This window comes from Sturnira hondurensis, unplaced genomic scaffold (assembly GCF_014824575.4).
Source record: "Sturnira hondurensis isolate 20B ecotype Veracruz unplaced genomic scaffold, ASM1482457v3 Scaffold0006437, whole genome shotgun sequence".
In the NCBI taxonomy this organism is placed as follows: domain Eukaryota; kingdom Metazoa; phylum Chordata; class Mammalia; order Chiroptera; family Phyllostomidae; genus Sturnira; species Sturnira hondurensis.
In genome coordinates this window covers 2,746,193-2,769,127 of record NW_028079068.1, presented here as the reverse complement: position 1 = coordinate 2,769,127, position 22,935 = coordinate 2,746,193, and the positions used below count along the sequence as shown (strand labels likewise).

At 41.0% G+C, this 22,935-nt stretch overlaps 1 protein-coding gene and 1 pseudogene across 2 annotated transcripts in view; both read left to right on the top strand.

Annotated features, from left to right (window-relative positions):
• The window catches only part of TRIM24 (tripartite motif containing 24), a 140,148-nt gene that overhangs the window by 17,175 nt on the left and 100,038 nt on the right, over window positions 1-22,935 (top strand). The window lies entirely within an intron of this gene.
• The window catches only part of LOC118989186 (RNA-binding protein FUS-like), a 34,862-nt pseudogene continuing 13,887 nt past the window's right edge, over window positions 1,961-22,935 (top strand).

Genomic DNA, 22,935 nt, shown 5'->3' with positions numbered 1-22,935 from the left:
CGGAAAACCTGCAAGTCTTTACCGAGGGCCTCGTTGAAAATAGTGGGGGAGTTCTTAAACCCTTGTGGGAGCCTGGTCCACGTGAACTGCTCCACTAGTCCGTTCTCTGGGTCATTCCACTCGAAGGCAAATATTTCCTGGCTCTGGGGGGCCAGGGGGATACAGAAGAAGGTGTCCTTCAGGTCTAGGATGGAGTAATAAGTGTGCGTGGGAGGCAAAGAGCTTAGCAGGCTATATGGATTTGGCACCGTGGGGTGTATAGTTTCTACCCTGGCATTTACTTCGCCCAAGTCCTGTACCGGGCGGTAGTCTTGGGTCCCTGGCTTCTGGACAGGGAGTAATGGGGTATTCCAGGCGGACTGGCATTCCCGGAGGATCCCAGCCTCTAATAGCTGCTGCAGGTGCCAGGCAATCCCTTGTTTGGCTCTTGCAGGAACAGGGTATTGCCTGATTCTGATGGGGCTGGCGGTACTAGCCAGCTGAACTAGCACTGGTGGTTGGTGGGCTGCTAGTCCCGGAGGATTTGTCTCCGCCCATACCCCGGGTACTTCTGCACGTAGCGCCTCTGTTACCCCGACTCCCTCCTCCTTACCTTCTTGCAGGGCTGCAAGTAGGTATTCTTCAGATAAAGGCACCGTTACCTGTAGACGGACCTCCGCTCCCTGGTCCTTCTCCTCCGAGGGGCTCCCCGCTTGTCTGAAGGTGATGGTGGCTTGGAGCTTCTGCAACAAATCTCTTCCGAGTAGCAGATAAGGGCAGTCTGGAATGACTAGGAAGGAGTGGGTGATGGTGCGTTGGCCTAAGTCAGTAATCCTGGCAGTTGTCCAGGGATAGGCCTCCACTTTACCTGTTGCCCCCACTATTTTGGTGGTGGCCTTTTGGATCTGCCCTTGTGGTTTCTTTAAAACTGAAAATGTAGCGACCAGGAAGTCTGTTGGCTTGCCTTCGACTGTCAAGGTGACCATGGGCTCCTGGGAGCCTACAGGGATGGAGCCCTGGCCCCGTCAGTCTAGTCTAGGGTTTGGAGCAGGACTTATGGGCCCTGTTTCTGGCTGAGGGCTTCTGCTTTTAACTTTGGGCAGTCTCGCTTCCAGTGTCCTTTCTCTTTGCAATAGGCGCATTGGTTTTTATCCAGCCGCTGCCTCTGGCCCTTTTGTTGTCCCCCTTTTCCTTTTTTGGGGGAAGGCCTCTGCGCGGCAATTAAAATCTTGGCAACCTCCTTCGCCCTGCCAACCTCCGGATGGTCCCTATTGATGTATACCTTTTGGGCTCTCTCTAAGAGTTTACTTATATTCTCTCCTTCAAAGCCTCTGGTTTCTGCAATTTCTTTCTAATGTCTGACGCTGCCTGAGTTACAAATGCTATATTGACAAGTCTTCTATTTTCTTGAGCTTCTGGATCTAAGGGGGTGTATACCCTATAAGCCTCCATAAGTCTTTCTAGGAAGGCAGCAGGGGACTCCTCTTGTACTTGTATGACCTCACCGACTTTGCTGAAGTTGGTGGGCTTCCTAGCTGCCTCTTTTAATCCCCTGAGTAGAGCCTGGTGATACTGGAGGAGCGCGTCCCTTCCCCCACTGGAATTGGAGTCCCAATTAGGTGGCTGAGAGGGGAGGATATCTTCTAGCTCCCTCCTCCCCGCTGCTGTGCCGCCCTCCTCTCCCATGACAGCTTTTGCAGCCTCTCTAATAATCCTGTCCCTTTCTTCTGATGTGAAGAGGGTCTGCAGGATTTGCTGACAGTCATCCCACGTGGGCTGGTGGGTTCTAAAAATGGTCTCAAGGAGGGAGATTAACCCTTGAGGCTTTTCCGAAAATGGGGGGTTTTGATGCTTCCAATTATATCAATCACTAGTGGAAAAGGGTACATGTATTAGCCGGGGAGGAGTGCGTGGTGGAGCATCTGGGGCTGGGGGCGCCTCTCGCAGTGGCATAATGGCCGGCACTTCCCGCGGAAACGAAATGGCGGAGGCAGTGTTATCTCCCGCCCGGAGGGCTGTGCACCCCGCCCGAGGTTACGGCGCCTTCCCCATAATGTGTGCCTCTGCAGGTATGTGGTGGACTTAATACTCTATCCCCTCCCGGGTGGGTGGAATCTGGTTTTTCTGGGAGAGGGTAGGGAGGTGGAGCATTCACAGGATCAAGTGGGTCTTCTTGCTGCCCTGGGAGCACTGGGTAAAGCCTGGGCTTACCCAGTGGTTTCCTCAGGGCATGACCATTGCCAGATTCCCCCCACCCCCGTCCTGGCCTGGGCTTTGAAGTAACACATATTGCTCTCCTACCCCTCCTGTTTGTCTGCATGCGTCTTCTAATATAACCTGGGCGCTCAGTGGCAATGTCAACCCAGACGTCTTTGTACAAATATTGGTCTGGGTGGGGTACCCTATAAACCGTTGCCCAGATGGCAAACAGGGTGGGCAAATCAAAGGTGCCCTCCGTGGGCTAGCCAACATTAAAGGTGGGCCACTTGAGCTGGCAAAGGGTTCGGAGGAACTCTGGATCCGGCGAGGTCCCCCGTAGCTGCTCGCAGGCCTCTGGAAATCAGAAAAATTCTTTAGCAAGCAGTCAAGGGGGTTCCCGGGCACGGACTCTCTCTGGCCCATTTTTATGTATTGGACGACCTTCGGGATCTTGAAAATGAGAGCTGAAATTAAAAGAATTAAGGACCCAGTCGCCAAAACACACACTCGTCTCTCACACCCACACAAAAGCGAACCGCGGTTCTCAGGCATATGGTCACTCTCAAGCCACTCTCAAACTGTTGCTGCGCGGTGCAGCGCAAAACGAAAGCAAGCACGAAACAAAAAGAATACCAAATGTGACCCAGTCACAACTCCCAAGGGCGTCCCCTCCTGTGGGAGCCCCTGGGTGGACTGCCGGCAGCGTCCCGCCTACCACCTCAGGGTCAAACGGTCTAGACCTTCCAAAACCAAAAGAGGATCCTCGCGAATACTTACTCAGCCCGGGCTGCCCGTCTGGTCTCCGAACCGAAACTCCGCAAACGGAAATCTCGCTGGGGCCTCCAAATGTTGCATTCGAAACCGCAAGAACAAATGTCGGAGACTTTCAGGGTTTCAAAGGTGTTACTTTATTGGCCAAGTTTAACCTGCTTAGGGGCGAACTCTCAAAGTGTCCAAGGACACGGTGCCCGTGAGGGCTGCAAACGGGAGTCTCACCAATCACTTACAGGCTTAGGGTTTTATGGAGGCGCGCAAGCAAGCTGGATACAGAAGCAAATGTGGCGGTTAGCGGTTGGCTCAGGGGTACAACAGGGCTTCACATTATTGGTGAGTTTACCTCATACACTGGCTCGTGCTCTCTTACTTGATTGGTTAGTTGAGCTCGTGCACAGGGGTAAAATTTCCTTTCCCTAGTAACTGTTCAGATGACTATCTGCCTGACTGACCATTGCTCTGGCACACCCTGTTCTTCTGGTGTGTCCCGGAGCCTCTTTGCATTAGTTAGCAAAACAACTTTTACTTCCTTATAGATACGCTCTGGTTAGTTCCCCCTTCCCCTCAACAGAATGTTGATGGTAGTTTTCTTTTATCTTTATTTGATTTTGATGTCAAAGTAATACTGGCCTCAAAATGTGGTGTGCGATGTTCTTCATCTCCATTTCATGAAAGAGTTTTGTAAAATTAGTGTTAATTGTTCCTTAATATTTGACAGAATGCACCAAGGAATTCTACATCTGGGTTTGGAGTTTTCTTTATGGGAAGGTTTTTGATTAGGAATTCAATGTGTTTAATAGATAGAAGGCTATTCAGATTTTGTTTCTTCTTGGATTGTATTTTGATAAGTTGTTTGAAGAAAATTGTTAGTCACCTAATTGGTACATTTACTGGCATAAACTTATTCACAATCATCCCTTATCAGGTTTTCAGGAGCCAAATGATGTCCCCTATGTTTCTATTATTTGTAATTCATATTTACTGTTTTTTGGCTACTATTCCTAAGGACTTACCAGCTAACTTCTGGCTTTGTTAAGTTCTATTTGTCTCTGCTTTAAAGGTATATAGTTATTCCTCTAAACCACCTCAAATTTTGTGTTGTGTTTTTATTAACATTCCATGAAAAATATTTTAACATTTTTTTGTGATTTTTTTTTTCTGTGACCTATGGGTTACTTAGAAGTATGTTAATTTATATGTATATTTTCTAGATAAATTGTTTTCTGTAGTAAAAAACAGTAAGATTGAAATCTTTCAAAGAAGTGTGTTAATTTATGTGTATTTTCTAGATAGCTTGTTTTGTTGTAGTAAAAAAATTAGTATATAAGATTTAAATCTTTTGAAGTTTACTGACATTTTATGTCCTAGCATATCATTTGTCTTGCCAAATGTTACATGTGCATTTGAAAAGAATTTAAATTCTACCTTAGTTGGGTGTAGTATTCTGTAAATGTCAACAAAGTCAAGTTGGTTGATAGTATTGTGAAAATCTATATTCTTACTGGTTTTTTTCCCCTATAAGTTATGAAGAGGAATGTTAAAATCTTCAGTCGTGATTATTGATTCATCCCTATTTAATCTGGTTAGGTTTTGCTGAAGATATTTTGAAGCTTTGTCTTACTGCTGAATTGCCTTCTCTTTTTAACACTGAAATGTCCTTTATCTCTCATACTACTTTTTCATAAAGTCTACATAGTCTTATTCACATAGCTACAGCAGTTTTCTTTCTTTGTGTTTGAATGGTACATTTTTCCATCCTTTTACTTTAAACCTTTATATTTAAAAGTGTCTGTTGTAGATAGTACATAGTTGTGTCTAGCTTTTTTATCCAAGCTGTAAATTTTTGCTTTGAATTGTTTAAACCATTTACGTTTTAAGTAATTACTAGTATGTTCGAGCTTAAGACTACCATCTTTTTGTTTTCCCTTTGTTCTTGTTGGGCTTCTGTTATCTTTGCTTTTCTCTCAGTTTCCTAGCAGCTGCTCTCTGGTGAGCTTTCCGAAGTCTTTCCCTGAACATGCCTGGTAGACTTCAGCCAAGGATATGGGGAAACCCTGCGTATGCTACTGCTGCCTTTTCTCTCCAGTGCTTGTTATATTTTTTCATAGTCCCAAATTCTCTGGCTTGTTAGCTGTGTTCTTCTTAGGCTGTAGCTCCCTATACTGCAGTCAGGAAATAGTCCAGAGGCAGAGAAATCAAGAAGATGTTTTAGGGGCTCCTGAGTTTCCCCCTTTTCAGGGATCCAGAGAAATGGCATTACCTATTGGCCAATGCCTGCAAACAGTTGCCTCATATATTCTTCCCAGTTACATACAGTTGTTCATGGTGGGCCAGCTTTTCTGGGTAGTTGTTACTCTGTCCTGGTAGAAAGCTGGTGTTAGAAGACCACTGTTAAATTGCATTGTACCTTTTTTAGATAGTGAGGTGTTTCTCAGAGATCTCATCAAGTTAGACTATCACCTAGATGCATGTGTCTCTAATTTCTTCCTTGTAACCTTGAACCTTTTCTCAAATTTTACTCCTGTAATTTTCAAGTACACAATATATATACAGGGGTCTCCAAAATGGGATGTGTGCCTCATTCTGAGGTAAAATATGCTCCATTGATCGGAGCAAAAATGTTAGAACTTTTTTGCGTAGATTAAGGTTGGTGGTTGTTTTTTTTTTAATCTTAGGACATTTTTTCACTTCTTTTTAGAGAGAAAGGGAGGGAGAGAGAGGAACATCAATCTGAGAAAGAAGTGTGGATTGGTTGCCTCCCGGATGCACCAGACTAGGGACTGAACCTGCAGCCTAGGTATCTGCCCTGACCAGGAATTGAACCTGCAACCCATTGGTTACAGGAAGACACTTCAACCAACGGAGCCACACTGGCCAGAGTGTTACAGAACACACACACCAGGGCCCGGACAGAGGTCCAAGGTGGGCAATATTAGGCCCACCCAGGGATGCCAAAAACTTATAGAACACCGCCCCGCCCAACACACACACACACACACACGCACACACACACACACAGTACATTAATATTGTCCGGACCACCTACCGGGCTCATCTGTCCGCTGCCAGAGGAAAGACATCTCTTAATGTCAGAGACTTGTGGAAAGGAAAGGAAAGGTTTATTTAAAGCTATACAGACTTAAAGTAGTGACCCAATGTTCCCACTAAGATATCAAAGTCTTTTAGGATACCCACAGACGCCCACAGCTCGTCCTTCCCCCCTACCCTAATTCAGGGTACTGTACCTCAGGAAAAGAAGCACATGTCCAGGTTTCAGGCCACTGCCATCATCTGGTGGGTGCTGTCCAAGTAAGATCTCTGATTACTCCAAAGCCATGTGGCACCTTCTCATGGTCTACCAGCAAAGAGTTCTTTCACCCTTCTTCCAGCAAAGTCTCTTCTTTCCTTCACCAGAGCTGTGGAGAGGGTAGGGTTGCCACTCTGGCAAAGCTGCATGGTGATTCTCTCTACCCCTAGCCTCGGGGGCTCCCACTCTGGCAAAGCCGAGTGGTACACCTCTTCACCTGGCCAAGAGGGGGGTCCCTCAGAGTGAGGGGGTCCCTCACTCTGCCAAAACCACATGGCTCTCCCTCAATGGCTGCTGTGTCTGGGCTTTAAATCTCCACACTAGTCCTCCTTTGCAGCCCCATTTCCGACTCCTCCCACAATCGGCTACACCTGCCAGCATTCCTCTATATTCCAAGTTTACTGAGCTGCCATAGTGACTCTGGATGGGCGTGGCCCCATGGCATGGCGCCAATCGTCTCCAAGCTCTCACACGGGGTTGTAAGTTGCCTCCCAGTTACATCTTGGGTGGAAGTCACTCCCTTCTCCCTGGGCCACAGCTATTTAACTAACATATCTGTGAAACCATTTAAAGGTTATAGATATGTTAAATGACTATTCTAGAGGTTAGCTGTGAAACTGTTGCTATGCAAAACATCTCAGTGGCCCCTCTCCATTTGTTCCTTCCCCAACTCACACTTGTAGAAAGACATCTTATATGTCTTTCTAATATTTCCTGGACACCTTGAGTTCTGGACCCCATTCCAAATCTCTTTTTTTTTGGCAGGGGGGCTCTCTAGGCTGTGCCGTTACAAGAGCATAAATTAAACTTGAGCATAAATTAACATGTTTTTATCTAAAATCACTGTCAAAAAATTGAAGATCATGATAGGCAATTTTATTACCAGTACCCTGGCATAAAATTCTTTCAGTTCCTAGGGAAGTCCCATGTGGAGGTCACTCAAAAAAGCCCCTCAGTCTCAGTAGTCTGGAAAGTCCCTAAGTTGTAGGGCGCATGTGCAATAGATATAAAAAGTGTACTCAATTCCAATTAATAGCATAGAGATAGTTCCATTTAAGTGTATAATCAAGGTTAGGAGCTGATGACTTGGCTTATCCGTAATTTAGGAAAATACAGGGCTGAGCCCAGACAGGTCACAGCTGCTCATATTAGATGACTTCTTCAGTTTTGTGTGGAGGAGCAGATACTTGTCATTCCTGGCGCCTGACTATGTGACCAGTGGATTTGCTGGCAAGGAGATCCATGTTGCATAGAAAGCTGTGACCCTTGTCCAGTTTTATCATGTGTATTGAGTTGATGGAGTTGTGATTTTCCATCAGTCTTAGTAGTAATTAGAATCTTTCAAGACTCATTTTTAGCTATGATAAACATAATACTACAGAATTTACAAGCGTGACGCCAGAGTGGCAGAATTTATACTTTTTATTTGCAGGCTCTTACTGTGAGGTTAACAGCAATGATTATCCAACAAGAACTAGACCAAAAGTTTCAAGTTAACAAGAAGGCTTTTTGTAATTGACTGACATCCTCTCTGTTCAGGATGAACTGTACTTTAAGTGTATATTACATCCTAATATACATTAGGTGGTAGTTGTTGAAGCTATCGTATGAACAAGACATTTAAAAGTATTTAATCCAGTTTTATTCCTTAACATCTTACATTTATGTGATTGAGATATACTAGTATTATTGTATATGTACATGATAAATATATAGGGTACATGTTCAAATATTTGTGTTTAAAACAACACATGAACAAATAACTTCAGCTGAAATTATCTGTCAGCTGAATTTCCTAAATGTTTTTGTACATTCATCTACCCTCTCATAACATTTTTCAGATCCTCTTTTTTTTTTTTTTTTCCAGTTTTGTTGGGAGTCCGTGGATGCAGAGGGCCAGCTTGTTTGCTTTGTTGTATGCCATTTTATACAGGTGACTTCAGCACCCGCAGATTTGGGTATCTGCGAGGGTCCTGGAACCAATCTCCCATGGATATAGAGGGACATCTTAAGTTTTGGGGGAGTCAGTTATATGAGAATTTCCGATTGTGTGTGGGGTGGGTGCCCCTAACTCCCACATTGTTCAGAAAGTCAACTGTATAAATAGTCCATAGGTACTTAAATCATTGTACAATAACAAAATGTCTTAGATGGTAATTAAGAGATAACTACCAGGAATAAAGAAGCTCATCTTTATTTCACTTTGCTTATGGCTGGATAGTCTTCTTGGGATCTCTGGATTGTCTGTATTCAACATTAAGCATAACCAGGAAGGGAGCCTATAGTGCATGCAACTCTCAGTGTCTGTCTCTCTGTACTGGTGCACCTTTGATTTATATTTCTAACTGTCCTCATCTTCTAAATTGGACTTGTTTTTCATGTGTCTTGCTTTTACTAATCTTTTCAACTCAGCTTTCCCATCCATCTTTTGCTATGAAGTTCTCCTCCCATTTATGTGGCCCTTCTACTTTGGTTTCCTTGTTGTCCTTCCCCTATTCCCTTCCACTGTGAAGGGTAAAGTGAGGAGATCACCCAGGACAAACCTTCAGAAATTCTGATATACAATGTCTACTAGATAAGGATGAACCTACAAAGGAGACTGAGAAGTAGTAGGAGAAAACCAGGAAAAAGTAGTATCATGAAAACCAAAGACAGAAAGTATTAACAACGGCAGCGGTGTTATCAAAGCACCAAAGTGTGAGCCATGGCTGTGCCTTTTCCACCAAGGTGTGGTAACAGACGTGGAGAAAAAATTCTTCCTTGGGCATTCTGTCTGTCTTAGAGGTATTATAATCATACATTGTTTCAGGTGTGATATAAACCTATAGTCTTTTGAGTTCTCTACTTGGTAGCCAGTTCTTGTTAACCCAATTTCTTGATGTAGTTAATAATTACTTGTGTTTGAAAAGCTTTAATTTTTCGAACTCAGTGTGTGACTTCTCTCTCCTTATTATATCCAGACTGTGTGTCATTTTGGGCCAAAGTGATGTGTCCTTTTAAGTGCTTGATCTTGCTCTGGCCTGTGTGCCTCGGTTGGTTGGAGGATGGTTCTGTACACCAGAAGGTTGTGGGTTCAATTCCTTGTCAGGGCACATACCTAGGTGGCGAGTTTGATCCCTGCTACCGGTGTGTATGGGAGGCAAACAGTCTCTCTCTGGAAGCAATGAGAGAATGTCCTCAGTTAAGGATTAAAAAAAAAGGATATCAGTCTATCACATTATTGTTAGTGTTGGTTTTTGTTCACTTGTTTAAGGAGATGAATCACCGTATTTCTCCACTCTAAGGATAGCCCCCCGCCACCTTTGTAATAAGTAACCTCCTGGGAGATATTTTGGGAGTCTTGTGAATATTCTGTTCACCAAAAGACCTTAAATTGGCATCCACAGATGATTCTTGCCTTCGTCCATTTTTGCTGTGATGTTGCAAAATGGTGATTCTTCTGTGCTCGTTAGTTGTTGTTAGTCTGCCATATGGGTGACATTTCTCTTTTCTATTTGTCATTATGGGCTCGTGAAATTTTTTATATAATGTTCTAATTCATTTCTTTATTTTGATAATCAAATTGTTCCCATTTGGGCAGTAGGAACCCTTTCAAGTTAACATCTTGTTCTTTGATATGCCTTTGCTGTTTTTGAGCACGTCTTATTTTCTGGCAAAACAGAGTTTCTAGTTTCATTTTTGTAGTTGTTCTGCACCTGTCTTGGTCATTGCTCCAAGGAATCTCCCCTTATTTTAACGAAGTCCAATGTATTTTTTACGAATTTTTCTTTAGTGCTATATCTAAGAAATCTTTACTCAACACAGGTACTTTCTTGATGTTTCACCGTTTCAAGTTTTACATTTAGGTCTGCGACCTATTTTGAGTTCATTAAAATTTCTTTAAAAAATAAGAAATATTTCTCTCTAAAATATTGATTTTAGAGAGAGACAAAGAAAACATCGATTTGTTGTTCTACTCTTATATGCATTCACTGGTTGATTCTTGTTTCTGTGCTGACAGGGGATCAAACCTACAACCTTGGTGTATCAGGATGACACTAACCAACTGAGCTACCTGGCCAGAGCTTAGTTAATTTTTTATGTGGTATGTCGTGTGGATTCAAGTTCATTTCACATATGGGTATTTAGTTCTTTGCCTTTGTCAAATACGAGTTATCCATGTATGTCTGGGTTTGTTTCTGGGTTCTCTGTCCAATTCCATTGATCTCTTTGTCCTTATGCCAGTACCACGCTGTTGAGTCTGTATACCAACGCTGAAAGACCTGATGCCAGAAAAACAACAGGAAAGATGTCTTGCCAGGAATTCTTATGTTTAACTGTAGAAATGAATTTAATGATGGTGATAAGAGGCAGCAAAGTGTAGTATATGCTTTTTATATGCTCTGACAGTGTAGGTATAATACAATTATTCAGGAACTTAAGGAATATAGTTCACCTGAATCTTTCCTGAGGGAGTTATTAGACAATAAATTTCAGACAACCGAGAAATGGCTTAATAAAGTTATTGATTGCCTTACAGAAATTCACCAGGAAATCAAAATATATGATTTTTTAAAGGTTTTATTTATTTATTTTTAGAGAGGGAGCAAGGGAAGGAAGAGAGGGAGAGAAACTTCAATGTGAGGTTGCCTCTCACACACCCCTACTAGGGACCTGGTGTGCAACCCAGGCATGTGCCCTGACTGGGAATTGAACCAGCAACCCTTTGGTTTGCAGGCCAGCACTCAATCCACTGAGCCACACAGCCAGGCCAAGATACTATTACTTTAAATAGGTTCTGTAGGATGCAGTGCAGGAATGACATGAGAGGAAATAAGGAGCTAATTTCTGTGTTGCTCATACTAGGGAATTAATAAGACAGTATCTAATAAAAAGAAGACTAAGGTTATGTAAAGGTTTTAGTATAGAGATAATCATTAGGAACAAAACCTAAACCTTTCTAGATACCAAAAGAAATATTGGGGGTGAGGGGAGGAAATAAAGGAAACACAGTGAAATAATTTATATATTTTCTTTATAACAGAATTTAGATTATATCAGTAAATGGGTTTAACTGGCCTATAAGAGGAAAAGATATTTTCAGGTGAACATAGCAAAATCCAACTTTGTGTTCTATGCAAAAGATTTAACTACAAAACTGATAGACTCAGAAAGGTTAAGAATAAGAGATTAGGCAAAGATAATGCTGGATAAATATATAAATAAGAAAACAGAGCCCTGGCTGGTGTAGCTCAGTGGATTGAGCCCGGGCCTGCAAACCAGAGGATCGAGGTTCGATTCCCAGTCAGGGCACATGCCTGGGTTGCAGGCCAGTTCCCTGCAGGCCCACTCCCAGCAGGGGACGCACGAAAGGCAACCATACATTGATGTTTCTCTCCCTCTCCCCTTCCCCTCTAAAGATAAATAAATAAATAAAATCTTTAAAAAAAAAGAAAACAGAAAGTACTTTTTTGATGATGCATAAGGTAGAATTCGGGACAGGAATCATTAAGAGCCCAACACGTGAGGCTACAAGCTGCAAATCTCAATGAAGATATACTTTTGGATACATGGATATTAATGATGACTTTGATTTTTTAGAAAATGTTCAGGAGAGGCAATAAGACTTGGAAACATTGATAATGGAAGAATTAAAATCTTTCTCTTTTGTAAATAGATTGACTGGATATAAAATTTTTAAGGCTATCAAAGACCTAAATAGTACAACCAACAGGTGAATCTCATAGTTGTGTATTGTATATGAAAGAATATGCAATATTCAAGTATACTGCCTTTGCAAATGTACATGGAACACTGAAGAAAAATGATTATTTGTTGACATATAAGAAAATTCCTCTGATCTGGCCAGGTGTCTCAGATGGTTGTAGCATCGTAGGTACACCAAAAAGGTTGCTGGGTCAATCCCCTGTCAAGGTGTGTGGGGGAGGCAACTGATTGATGTTTCTCTCTCACCTCTCTCCCTCCCTTTCTCTCTAAAAAAAAAAAAAAATCAACAAATGCATCCTCTATTAGAGATTTAAAAAAGAAACTCCCAAAATTACCCCCCAAAGTAGATACTTTTTTGGGACTAAAAATCAGTTTCCAAAATTGAAAAACACCCTAACACATTGCCAAACAACTCTGACTAAAGTGAAAACACAAACAAAATTGCTACGTTTCTTGACATGATACATCAGAATCAGTTGGTTATATAGCAGGGGTCAGAAAACTTGTTTTGTATAAGGGTGGGTAGTGAATGTTTTTAAAGTTTGTGGACCATATACGTCTCTTGCGATTTTGAACTCTTCTGTTGTAGCATGAAAGCAGTCGTAGACAATATATAAATAAGTGGGTTTGGCTGAGTTCCAATAAATCTTGATTTACAGAAACAGGTGGCGTGTTGGATATGGCACATGGACTATATATAGTTTGCCAACTTCCGTGTTATAGCCAAAGCAATCATGATAAGAAAATTCTTAGCATCAAATGCTTCCATCAGTGAAAATGAAAATAAATGAATACTCAAAAGGTAGACAAACAATAAAGTAACCGAAAAATGCAGAAGGAAAGGTAATAATGTTTTTTAGATAACAGAAAAATAGTAGAACAAATATGTCAATATTTTGGTCTTAAAGTTGCTTTTTTTTTGTTTGCTTGTTTTTTGGTCAGCCAACCCATTGACTAAATGTTTATATATATATATATATAGAGAGAGAGAGAGATATAGATATCTATATCTATAGATATAGATATATATATATGTTTTTAGATATATATATAAACATTGTATATATAGATATACATATACATTTAGATATATATATAAACATGTTTTTTATAGATATATATAAACATTTAGTCATAATATATATCTATAGATATAGATATCTATATCTATATCTATAGATATGTTTTTTAAAGATCTTATTTATGTTTAGAGAGAGGGGAGGAGAAGGAGAAAGAGAGAGAGGGGAGGAGAAGGAGAAAGAGAGAGAGAAACATTAACGTGTGGTTGCTTCTCATGCACCCTATTGGGGACCTAGCCTGCAACCCAAGCATGTGTCCTGACTGGGAATTGAATTGGTGACGCTTTGGTTTGCGGGCCCAAGCTCAGTCCACTGAGCTACACCAGCCATGGCCCATTAACTAAATTTTTCGAAAGAAGAAACCTTAAATACAGTGGGAATGTAACCAAAACAGGAAATTCAATCATTCACAAATATAACTTTATGAAAATGTAGGCAAATAGATTTGAAAATTGATAAGGATCATTTTATAGGAAAACATTTGTCACAGTTGATCCAGTAGAGTTGATTTAAGCAGATGAATTTTTGTAGGGGTGAGGGAATAGAAAATACTACACACTGGCCGTCCTGTACCAGAGTTCCGAGCCCAGATGGTTTCATAGTGGAGGTTCGGTAAATCTGATAACCTCAGTGCTACTTCACTTGTTTCAAGGTACAGAAAAACTTCTAAACCTTCCAATTCTTTTTTCTGAAGCATTTATAACATTAGTATTAAAGCCTGGAAAGTATGTCACAAATACACAAAACTACAGTTTCAACAAATATGAACATAAGATGTAAGTGAAATATTAATATGTAGTATCAAAGAGTATATTGAAAAATCATGTCAAAAGTCTTTTATTCTAGAAATGTAAGGGTCAATATCTGGATTTCAGAGCTAAGGAGACAATCACATGATTTTCAAATTATTTGGCGCATTTCAACTCTCCATGTTAATCATCAGTAAAACAGGAATTGATAGGTCCTTGTTAAAAAAATATATATATTTATTTCAAAAGCCAGCATCTTTATGGGGGAAACTTTAGAGGCTTGATCCATAAAATTAGGAATTGGGAAAGGGATGCCCATTATCTCCATTTCCAGGGGTATGAGCATATATGAAACTACTATGAATAATATGAAAATTTAAGTTGCAAGATACAAAAAATTATACAGAAGTCACACTTCACATATATAACAGTAAGCAGTTGGAAGATAAAATGTAAGAGAAGATTTCATTGTAATTGTAAGAATTCAAAATCTAGAAATCTAATGTGTATATGATCTATGTGGTAAAAACTGTCAGATCCTTATAAAACACTTAGAAGCAGACGAGCCAAATGAAAAGGTATTCCTTGTTTTTAATAGGAAGGATGGGATATTAAAGTATAAATGCTGTGTTATTGAAGTTGCATGGTACTGAATGAGTAGATGGACCTAAGGATAAGGAGCAAGAGAGAAAATCCAGAAATAGACATAATATTTATGAATATTTAGTATGTGATGTGCCATCTCTAATAATGGGGCAGGAGTAATTTTAATAATAGTCCTTTTATTAGGACAACTGCTTAGTCATCGGGGAAAATAACATTGGATCCAATTCTCCTACCATGGACCAATGTAAATTCCAAATTGATCAGAGGTCTAAAATGTAGAAAATGAAGTACTAAAAGTAGGTAATGAATTTCTTTATAAACTGGAAGTAGGGGGGAAGTTTCCTAGCCATTCTGGCAAATCTAGGAACAAAAAGGGCAAAAACTGACAAAATGGAAAACAAAAGGCAAAAAAACAAAGTATTGCAACTTATGTTTAAAATGTTTAAAAGATAGTTAAGAAAAAGAACTTCAACCTGATAAAATAGGTTAAAGTATATGTAGAAGGTCCACAAATAGAAGTGAGAATGTTCCTTAAACATGAAATGTAACAATATGCTTATAACAGGAGAAATACAAATTAAAACTGTAGTTAAATACCATGTTTTCACCTACCAGATTGGCAAAAACCTAAAAGTTTGGCACTATATTTTTGGGTAAAACTGGGGGGAAAGTAAGACAGCATATTGCCAGTGGGATGCCAAATGGTAACAGAATTTGGTAACATCGAACAAAATTGCAGTTGCATTCCCTCATTGATCCCGCAAATTTCACTGTATTCCTAAAGATAGATTTGCAAAAGTATAAAATGAGGTATGTGCAAAGTTGTTGCAGGACTGTTTGCAATAATGAAAAGATTGGAGTGAACAGCAATAGACAACTAGTGGAAAAAATCATGGTATATCAGTGGGCGGATGTAAAGAGGAATGAGGGAGATCTCTATAGACCGCTGTGGAGTGCATTCCAACATGTATTGATGAGTAAAAAAAAATGGTACGGTGTAGAAGAATGCGTGTTTTATTATATGCTAACTCTTGTGGGAAATGGGATGAAATTGTGTGTGTGCGCACATGTAAATGTATCTCAGCTTTGTCTACTGAAAGGGCCTAAAAGCAGAAATATCTCAGTAACAGTGAGGGATAAGAGAAACAAAACAAGTTTATATTTTAAAAATTTTTTTAAAAAAACCCTAACAATGGCTACCAGTGGAAGCAAAGGAGAATAGGGAATGTTACAGAACAGGGACGAGGGGGGTGTACGATGTACTATTACCAAAAGGACCCCCCCTAGGTTCACTTGTCTGCTGCCAGAGGAAAAGTCGTCTCTCAATGTCTCTCAATGCCAGAGATTTGTGAAAAGGAAAGGAAATGTGTAGTAAAAGCTATACAGACTTAAAGCAATGATCTGTCTTCATTAAAATATCAAAGTCCTTTAGGATACCCACAGATAGACACAGTCCTTCCTTCTGCCCTAATTTGGGGGTACTGTATCTTATGAAAAGAAGTAGACTCAGCCTTCTGACACCATCAGCTGTGTCGTTGGCCAGGATCAAGCCTCGTGGTTCTCCTGGGCAAAGCTACGAGGGGGTCCACTCTGCCAGAAATGACTGGTTCTCCCTCTACTGCCATAGCTGCGTGGTCCTCTCCCGGCAAAGCTGCCGGGGCTGGGGGTGGGAGGTCGCCACTCTGCCAAAGCCAAGTGGCAGTTCTCTACTATGGTGATTCCTCCCAATGGCTGCGGTGTCTGGGTTGAAATCCCTGAGCCAGTCTTCCTTTGCAGCCCCATTTCTGACTCCTCCTACAATTGGTTACACCTACCAGCATTCCCATCTCCTTCCAGTTTTACTGGGCTGCCAAAGTGAGTCTGGGCAGGTGTGGCCCCATGGTTCAGAGCCAGTCATCTCCAAGCTCTCACACAGGCGCTGTAACCAGGGGGAGTTGCCTCCCAGTTACATCTTGGTGGAAGTCACTTCCATACCCCTGGCTCAAAGCTGTTTAACATATCTGTGTACCCAGTTAAAGGTTATAACTATGTTAAATGACCATGCCAGAGGTTAGCTGCAAAGCTATTGATATGCAAAACAGCTCTCAATGGCCCTGTTCCATTTGTCCCATCCCCCAGCTCACACCTGTGGCTGAGAAGAGGTAACGACATCTTATATATCTTTCTACTATTTACTGGACACCTTGAGTTCTGGATCCCATTCCAAATCCCTATTTGGGGCCCCCCTCTGGGTTGCACCCTGTTTCAAGAAGGAATTAGGGGTGTAAACTGACCCAGGTAATATAACTTTGTATTACAGTATTGATTTCAGAGCAATGCAAGTATGTTATTTAGGTCTGGCCAGTGTGGCATCATTCTGCAAACTGGAAGGTTGTGGGTTTGATCTCCCTGGATTGCAGGTTTGGTGCTAGGTGGATTGTGAAAGGCAGCTGACCGATATTTCTTTCATATTGATGTTTCTCTCCCTCTTTCTCCTTCTCTTCCCCTCTCTCTGAAATCAATGAGCATGTCCTGGGTGAGGTTAAAAAGTAAATGAATGAATGAATGAATGAGTGAGCGAGCAATTTGAGCCTCCATGGAAGGCGGTCACTGGAATCCCCTGCATAGCAGAAGTAGGTACAAGGGTCCTTCTCCGTCAAATCCCCTCCCTAGTCCAAGGCGTGCACCCTGCATTCTTCCTGCCATGTTGCTCTGGTTGCCGGTGCAACACATGCTCTTCCTGTAGACGTGTTACTGAACAGAGGTCCAAGGGGGGCCAGTATTTGGCCCACCGAAGGATGCCAAAAACTGCTGCAGAACAACAGGGGACCCTCCCAAGGAGGGTATACTAATACCTACTGGTCTTGTCTGTTCGCCACCAATTGAAAAGACATCTCTCAATGCCAGAGATTTGTGAAAAGGAAAGGAAAGGTTTATTTAAAGCTGTACAGACTTAAACTAGTGACCCGATGTCCCCATAAAAATATCAAAGTACTTAAGAATAACCACAGACGCCCACAGCACTTCCTTCCCCCCTGCCCTAGTTCAGGGTACCATATCTCAGGAAAAGAAGCACACGTCTGTGTTTCAGGCCGCTGGCACCATCAGCTCTGTTGCTGTCCAGGCAAGATCTCCAGTTAATCCAAAGTCATGTGGCACCTTCTCATGGTCCACTGGCAAGAGTTCTTTGTACCCATTTTTCCAGGCAAAGTCTCTCCTGCTTCCCAGGCCATGCAGCCAAAGGGAGCACCCCAAAGCTGCGTGGGCCTCTTCTACCAAAGCTGCAGGGGTCTGCACTGCACCAAAAGCGCGTGTCTGTCTTCTTCACCTGGCTACAGGGATCTCCATTCTGGCAAAGCTGCGTGGTTCTCTTTCACCTTGCCAAGAGGGGGTCCTCACTCAGCCCCAAACCACATGGCTCTCTCTCCCACGTGGGCAAAAAGGGGTCCTAACTCTGCCCAAGATGGCAGGCTCTCCCTCCAATGGCTGCCGTGTCTGGGTTTAAATCCCCGCACCAGTCCTCTGCAGCCCCATTTCTGACTCCTCCCACAATTGGTTATGCCTGCCAGGACTTCCGTATTATTACAAGTTTACTGGGCTGCCATTGTGAGTCTGGGCAGGTGTGGCCCCATGGCTTGGAGCCAATCTACTCCAAGCTCTCACGCAGGCCCTGTAACTCAGGGGACCAGCCCCCGGTTACATCCTGGGTAGAAGCCACTCCCTTCTCCCTGGCTCAAAGCATGGCCACAGCTATTTAACATATCTATGAAATTAGTTAAAGGTTATAGATATGTTAAATGACCATTCTAGAGGTTAGCTGGGAAACTGTTGCTATGCAAAACAATTCTCAATGGCCCTGCTCCATTTGTCCCTTCTCCCTGGGGGCAGGGGTGAGGACATTTTAATATTTCCTGGACACCCTGAGCTCTGGACCCCATCCCAGATCCTTTTTGGGGGCCCCCTCCTGGCTGCGCCTTGTTACAGATGCACTGAGTGGCTGCTCACTTGCAGACCTCTGCGCTTCCCAAATTTAAGGAAATGTCCCTTTTACAGCAACATTTAATAAAGCTCAGCTTATTAATATAAAATAACATCTGAGCCCTGAGTTTAATTTTCACTGAAAAATAGAATTCTTGGTCAAGAGAGAGAGTGTGAATTTTAAACTTTTACCAAGTAGGTAATATGTGTTACTGCTGGCTAAGATGAGGACATTCGCCAGCAATTGGTGTTACCAGTTTTCTTAGTTTTTGGCGTTCTGGTGAGTGTTTCTTGTTACTTTATTTGGCTCTTATATGCTTTTCTCAAGTACCAGTTAGGTTGAGCAGTTTTCATACGCATATTGAATGCAGTTGTGAAGTACTTGTTCAAATCTCTTTTCTTTCTTTTGGGTGTATTAATTTTAATAGGACTTACTTAATATTCTTCCATTTTGTCTTTTTTTTCACAGGTCCTTTGAACCAAACAAGTTTTGTGAATCTTCCTTTGTGGTTAGTGGTTTAACTTAAAAAATTTTCCATACCCCAGGGTAACAGTGATTTTTCTCTATTTTCTTTTAAAAGCTCTGTAGTTTTGCCCTTTACATTTAGGTTTATTTTTCTAAGAGTTTATGTATTTTTATAGAGAGGGACCCAGCGGGAGAGAGGGAGAGAAACATTGATGTAAGAGAAACTTCTCTCAGTTACCTCTTGTTCACCTGCAGTGACCAAACCCACAACTCAGGCATGTGAACCAGCGAATTGAACCAGTGATCTTAATGCTTTGTTGGGCCTATGTCCAACCAACTGAGCCACACTGGTCAGGGTCACATTTAGGTTTTTGTTTCAAGTGCAGTATATATATAGATAGCTGTATATGCACTGTATATAGATAGGTAGATGTAGATAGATATAGAGATACATATATACATAGATAGAGAGCAATAGGATGGTATCTAGTTTCATTTTTTTACCAGCTATCCCAGCCTATTACTCAAAATGCCATTCTTTTTCCAATGCACTGCTATCTTATCTGTTACTCAGCACTTAATCTGTTTCTCAGGCAATTCTAATTTATTGATCTGTTTGTCACTCCCTGGATCAATGCCACCCTCTCTTAGTCTCTGTGTTTTTACAACCGGGTTTGATAGCTGGTAAAACAGGTCCTTGTGGGAATTCCATCCCTTTGCTTATTATTCTTCACTTACTCTCGCCTCTTTTTAGCTGTTGGAGGTATATAAATTTTGGAATCCATTTTCAAGTTCCACCAAAAAAACCTGACAGATTCTTGAGAAATTGTTAGGTTAGTGTGGGGAGAATTTATATAGTTGTAATGTTGAGCTTTCTCATCCACAGGCATGCTATTATTTCTCTTATGTTTTGTTTAGCGACTCATTAATTTATAATTATTTCCATAGGGATTTTGAATATTTTCTCGTAGGATTTTTCCTAGGACATAGTTTTGTTGTTACAAATGTCCTATTTTAACTTCATTTTTACTTTTTTGATCCTGGTAAAAACAAATGTGTTCTAAATCTTTCTTTCCAGTAACTTTGTTGAGTTTTACTAATTTTGGTACTGCCTCTATGGCTTTGTTTGGCTTTTCTGCACACGGACTCATGTCATCTGTTGGGTTGGTCAAAAAGTTCATTTAGTTTTTTTCCATGAAACACACATTTTTCACTTTCATCAATAACTTTATTTAGTTTTTTTCCTGTAAGATGGCTCTAGTAGTGCTTAGTTTGTCTTTAACTTCATTTGAAACAATCTTGTTAGATTGTATTGTGGCAGCTGTCATATCAGAAAGGTAAAAACGCAACTGAAATGCAAAAAAAGGTTTGTGCAATGTTTGGAGAAAGTGCTGTGAGTGATCAAATGTGTCAGAAATGGTTTGCTAAGTTGTGTGTTGGACATCTGGCCCTGGACTATGCTCCACGGTTGGGTGGACCAGTTAAAGTTGATAGTGATCAAATCGAGACATTAATTGAGAACAATCAACATTCTACCACTTGGGAGATAGCCAACATACTCAAAATATTTAAATCAATGAAGTTATTGGTGAAAATGAAAATGTCTTTCATTTTCTAGAAAACACTTAAGCAAACCTTTTGGCCAAACCAATACTTTTATGAAAGTGGGCTGCTTTCTGATTCCCACAAATGTGATTGGTTTATTTGAATAATTCTGTAAGCTGGCAGGGAACTGAAACCCACTATTCAAGGATAAACAGAAACTAAGAGTCATGCTTAGTTAGGGGACCTTATCTGTGGGAGGAGAGTGGGGCCGGGAACTTTTGGTTAGGCTCTTTTTGGCCCTCCCAGGTTTATTAGAATTGAGGCAGCAGATTATATTAAGCCTTAATTTTAAGCCTTATACCACCTGTTTTATTCCTAAAAGCCACGAAAGGTTGTTGGTGTTTTAACATCAGGAATAGAGGTTTTTGGGTTTTTTTTTTAACACAAAATCTTTTTGTGTCTACTGAGACAGGATAATGTTTTCTTTTAATCTGTTTTGTAGTGAGTTCTAAGAATTGATTTCCTGACAATAAAATGGTCCTGCATTCCTAAGCAGAATTCTACTTAGTGATGATATAGTCCCGCTTTTACATGCTGCCGAATTGGGTTTGCTAATTTTTTTGTGATTTTTTTCTTCTCTGTTTAGGAGTTATATGGCCTGTGATTTTCCATGTTTATACTACTGAGTTTTTCTACATTTGTGTAAGTGTCATAAAATGATTTGTAGAGTGCTACTTTTTTCAGTTCTTTGAAATAATTTGTGAAAGTTTGGAATTAGGTCATTTCTTGATACATGATACCAGTCAGGGCTTGGGCTTTTCTTCGTGGAAAGATTTTGACTCCTGATTCAATTTTCTTAAAGGTTTATAAGATTCTTTAGGTGTTCGGTTTCACTTGAGACACTGGTAGTTTCATTTCTTTCATTTGTACATTTATTATAAATTTTCAGTTTTAGTGATACAAGTACATAATAATCACTAGTTCTTTCGATCTGTGTCATCTAAAGTTACGATGATCCTCTTTCATTCCTGGTACTGGTTTTAGAGTTGTGTGCGCTCTCACTCCTCTGCGTGGTCTCCATCACCCTCTCCCTTCCTCCCCTTCCTTCCCTTCCTCCCCCTCCTCCCCTTCCTCCCCCTCCTCCCCTTCCTCCCCCAGAGGTTTTCAATTGTATTCATTTGTTTGAAGAACTACATAGGTTCTATTCCATTTAATGGATTTCTAAAAAATATCTCTGGGTTGCCCTGGCCAGAGTGGGGGTGGGGGTGGTGTTCAGTTGGTTGTAGCAATGTTCTGTACATCAAAAGGTTGTGGGTTTGATCCTTGGTTGGGGTGCATACATCGGAGGCAGCTGATCAGTGTTTCTAACATCGATGCCCCTGTGTCTGTCTGTCTGTCTCTCCCCCCCACCTCTCTTTAAAAATCAATAAAAAACATCCTCAGGCAAGGATCTTTAAAAAAAACTTTAAGTTTATTTTATTATGCCTTACCAACTAATACTTTTTTATTGTAATGAAGTATGTGTAACAAGAAATTAACCACTTAAACCGTTAAGTTCGTAGTTCCATGGCATTAAGTACATTCACAATGCTAGGTAATCATTACCACTGCATTCAGAACTTTTTCATCATCCTGAACAGAAATTCTCTACTCATTAGGCAATAAATAAACTCACCATTTCGCCTTCCCCACCCTCTGGTAACTTTCTGTCCTCATGGGTTTGCCTGTTTTAGATACCTCACATAGATGTAATTATGCACTGTTTATTCTTTATTTTTGTCTGGCTTATTGTAGTTAGTGTAATGTTTTCAAGGTTTACCCATATTGTAGCATCTAAAAGGAATTTCACTTTTTATGGCTGAATAACATTCCATTTTATGTATATAGTTCGTTTTATTTATCCATTCATCTTTTGATGGACACTTGCATTGTTTTCACCTGCTGGTGATTGTGGATAACGTTGCTGTGAACATTGGCATATATGTATCTGCTCTATTTTAGTTCCTTTTTTCAGATTTTTGGGGAATACACTTAGGAGTAGAATTGCAAGATCATATGGTTATTCTATATTTAACTCTTTGGTAAACTATCACACTGTTTTTACATTGGCTATACCATTATTCATCCCTTCATTGATGCACAGGGGTCTGATTTCTCCACGTCATCAGCAACCTTTGTTTTCATTTAAAAAAGTTGATAGTATCCATCCTTCTGCATGCAAAGTAGTGTCTTATTGAAGTTTTGATTTGGTGAGGCTCATTTAATGTGCTTATTGGCTGTATATCTTTTTTGGAGAAATCTGTTCAAGTCCTTTGCCCTTTTTGAAGTTGTTGAGTTACAGGGATTCTTTATATAGTCCAGATATTAAATCTTTTTTTTAAAGATTTTATTTATTTATCTTTAGAGGGGAAGGGAAGGAGAGGGAGAGAAACATCAATGTATGGTTGCCTATCGTGAGTCCCCTGCTGGGAGTTGGCCTGCAGGGAACTGGCCTGCAACCCAGGCATGTGCCCTGACTGGGAATCAAACCCGCGCTTGTCTGAGTCACAGGCCCGCGCTCAACCACTG